Source organism: Lepisma saccharinum, chromosome 25 (genome assembly GCF_977018435.1).
Source record: "Lepisma saccharinum chromosome 25, izLepSacc3.1, whole genome shotgun sequence".
NCBI classification, from domain to species: Eukaryota; Metazoa; Arthropoda; class Insecta; order Zygentoma; family Lepismatidae; genus Lepisma; species Lepisma saccharinum.
The window spans coordinates 9,196,295-9,200,647 of record NC_139253.1 but is presented as its reverse complement, the minus strand read 5'-3'; positions in this window follow the sequence as shown (position 1 = coordinate 9,200,647).

Sequence of the window (4,353 nt, the reverse complement as noted above, 5' to 3'; positions counted from 1 at the left end):
GTTTTCTCAGGGAGGGAGGGAAGATTGGACGGACCTTGGTCCTGCACCCTGCTTCCTGGTCGGTCCAGCTCAAATTACGCCAGAAGTGTTGACCGCTACCAGTGTTTGCAACTGCCAAATTATTTACGCAGTAATTCAAGTGAGCTCTTTCACAAATTTTACAATCAATAAATTGACTGCTTTTGAATAAAACTTGGGGTGAAAATAAAGCTATCTGAGAATGAACTATCTACTGATATTTGTACATGGCATAGAAGTAAATCGTATACATTCTGCATATTATGAGCACAAGAATATGTTTTAATGATTGATTGATTGATTTGTTGTTTTAAGTCCACTTTATGCACAGTAAGGCTAATCGGGACTGGACCTACAGTTTAAAATGGGATCTGAAACACTTGTGCCTCCACCGGGTATCGAACCCGGAACCCCTTGATTACAAGGCGACGACACTACCACTGCGCCATCGGGGAGGCCCGAATATGTTTTAAGTTCTATTATTATGACGCAAGTGGTGTTCCCAGGGTCTTTTTACGGTCCCCATTTTGTCATCTTTTCCTTCCTTTGACGTTTTTTCTTAGATATACTGGGCCAAAATGGGGTTATGTCTACCATCCACCCCCCCCCCCTTCGCCCCGGGCACGCCATTGAATGACACTTTATTACTTAAATATTAATGTACATACTCGTTCTGCTGAAATGATTCTGATTCCTCCGCGTAATTTTTATCTCCAAACTGATATATCTTTCCTTTGTGACGGATAAAATTAAGGAAATAGGTTGGTATCACTTTCTGTTGTTTCAGAGATTTTCAAAGTGATCTTGTGTGGATGCTTGCATTTGCAGTTGTGGAAAGCGCGTGGAATAGTGTGAGTGTTTGTTGCTTCGTGTTTTGTGCTGTGAATTTTTCGGAATGAACGCGTATTTAGGAACGGTTGATGTGAAGTGCGGGTGTATTATTGAGCAATTGAAAATTGCTTCGTTTAGCTCGAGAGAGATAAGTGTTAAAATGAAAATCGTGGAAGGGGGTCGACCAACACCAAGAGTTTGAAATTTATTGTGGTGAGTACATCGTCTATGCATGTGTTTCTTTGCTTTGAAATGAATTTTTTATTGTTTGTGTTTAACTTTTTATTTAGTGTTTAAGTTACTCCAATGCGGTTTTTAGGGTGCCCAAAAATACTAAATTACATCATGCAGCGTAAAATAAACAAATGATTCCCATTTTTTTTATCTAAATCGGTTTGGTCACCGTTTGACCATATTAAATAATAATGCACAAATAAAGGTACTAATAAGTAAGTAAGAAATTCCGTCTCCCTTTAGTCGTATGCGGAAAGTTCGCATATGCAAAACGTTTAATATCATATGAATAACGTTACCTGGATTTTTTTAAAAAAGTAAATGTGACGTTTGCGGATTATATGGTTTATTTTTAGTACAGTCACTTTATTACGATATTTTGACAAATCCAGCGACTGGGTAAATGAGGCTATAAACCTTGAATCTCTCCCCTCGGCATGTCGTTGTACTACATGTTTTGTTGTACTGAAACATTGCTTGCCTCCTTCGTAAGACTACGCTTCGCTACTGCTTACTGTTTTCATACGAGGGTTGATTGAATACTTTGGTACATTTTCAGGAGATATGTGCTGCAATTTATGAGATGATATCACTGTTGGCAAGTGATATTCTTCAAATATCTTGTGACGAAGTTTCAGCCAGATGCGACATGAAATTCATCACGTTTGATAGTTATCTGAATTGATCACTTTTGCAACAGCACGAGACTAATTTTGAACAGGAAAACGGGACATCCAACAAATGAGCGTGGCAACGGCAGAATTGCATGAATTTTACCACGAATTTATTTCCCACCCAGTCTATTCACCGGACTTGTCTCGTGCGATTTATTCCTGCAGGTGTATCATTTTAACGATGTTGTTCTATTATTAATATTTCTGTACTGTCTAATCCCCGTGTTGTAATAATTGTAGTATAGAAACACACAGTGGCGGCGATTGGGTATCAAAACCGGCGGGGAAAGGTGCCAAAACTGGGGGGGGGGGCAAAGACAGTATATTTCCCTTTGTAGATAAGGTTTAGCATAGTGCGGGGGAAAAAGTGGCGAAAAATGCGGGGCAACTGCCCCTCACCCCCTAATCGCCGCCACTGGTACGTAATACGCATTTCTAACTTATCACTGGAAGTGAATTTTGGACTTGAGATAAAATCTAGGAAATTGTGACTATGAATTGCTAAAATAACAATATTTACAGTACTCTAAGCATAGGAGACAAATTCGTTGAAGGGGGCACTAAATTCTATTTTCGTGATCTACGGCTCCATTCGAATTGATTGAATCAGACATGAACAAACCAATTTTGTTTAAGATAACGGAAGGCGAATATTTGTTGTGTCCAGCTAGATTATTCTATTTTTTCGTTAAGTTGTGGGTTTTTAAAAAATTATCCCCCTTCCTCAAACACTGTTTATACATAATTTATTTTCTAAAAGTAAAAGTAAAGTGCTCCCCTGTGCTTAGCACCACGCCATGAAAGCGTATAGGGGGTGTGGGGGTAACGCCCCACACTTTCTTAATCCGGTCATGAGTGGGTGTGATGTGATCAGCATCACGCCCCTGACCGCCTTTACCCCCCAGGGTTTCCTCCAGGTACCCATGTCATTCGACGCTGGGTGGGCGCCGGGGCCGCTTCCAACGTTAGAAAAGTTCCCGGATTTGAACCGGCCGGGGATCGAACCCGGGACCTTGAACATGGTAGTCATATTTTCTGGCGTTTCAAATTAAATATGTAACTATCAATGTTCTAACTTTCTGCCTGTAGAATATTTAAGACATTTTAAGATACGTATAACTGTCGACCACTTGAGAGGCTATTGCATTCAAATTCAAATTAGTTGCAATATATTTATGAGAATAATTTGGAAGGGATTATGTTGAACGAATTTTAAGGGGTCCGTCCAAGGTCTTGGGGGGGGGGGGGGATGGGCATCCCTACGTAGTTCAATCGCCTTCCGATTATGGCGCCAGAAGCAACCGGCATTGAAGTATGCAATCACAATGCAATATTTCCCACGTTGAATGTAATAATTCGTAGTTCAGTCCTTTCCCGATGTTGGCGCAAGGAGCAACCGACATTTAATTTAGGCCGACCTTAACTTGTACGCTTCCAATTTTTCCCCAGTGGACGGTTATTATTTGTAGTTTAGTCGTTTCCCGATGACGGCGCGAGAAGCCATGAAGGTAAGAATATGAGAGGAGTAACCCCTTTACGCTATTTCTGAGGCCGGGTCACGTGACAGAACCGGAGAAGTCAGACCAAAACATTCGAAGACACCGTAAGAAAGCAAGTAAATTTGTGTACTTTTGAATAAGATTTAGGAAGCAATGGTGCCTGCTCAACACACGGCTGTACTAACAGAAGCGACAGGAAACCTGAAGGAATAATATTCCATATGCAAATAAAGATAGTTATAGTTTGTTTTGTAGTATTTAAGTGTAAAGTAAACCTCGAGTTTGCGTTGTAGTTGGAGCCTACTTCCATGATCCTTCCAACCGCGTGCGCTTGCAGCAGCCGATGCAATGTTCTTCTGTCTGTTGAAGACATTGGTTGAAGTAGATGCGGCCATCTTACACAGACAAACTTAAGCTCCGCCCACTGGCTTCAAAACGAAAGCAAGGAGTGATACGAGACTGCAGGCACCTGCGAGAAGCAATCGAGATTTAATTCACGTACATTTTAGTACATATCCAAGCTTTACTAGAGGATAGTAATGAAAATGATTCTGGAATGCTCCATCAGCCTTGTAACCACAGTTGTAAAACCAACGAATCTCAGATTTAGATTTCCGTTGTAGACTTATTTAAGAGTCTAGTAAATCTAGTCCCAATAGACGTGCTTGTGTTACTTGGTTTTATTCTTATTACAATCCGGAAAAATACGGCTCGAACATTTTTTATAGTTGTGTGAAATTATTCCCTTTGAGAAGGGCATGTGCTCCAGTGCCCCTCACGCTAAATACGCCAATCAAATGTTATTTCCCGAGCATTCGGACTTCCGAAAAGTCGGAATCATGGCTTAGTTCGAGCCTACCTATACATAGATTCGAGCTTAATCAAAAGTACATAATTCTAGAAGCTGTCTCTCTCTACCATAAGTGTACAAATTATTTTGGAAATGTTAGTTTTTAATTATTTTTTTTTGTTCCAGAAAATGTAGTGAATTCCTGAACTGAGGGAATTTATCTGAAGGAGAGGGACATTTGTCATCTGTGAGAGGGAAATCTTTAGGTAGCAGTAGTGGAAAGAGAAGGAATTTCTTCAATGGTTGA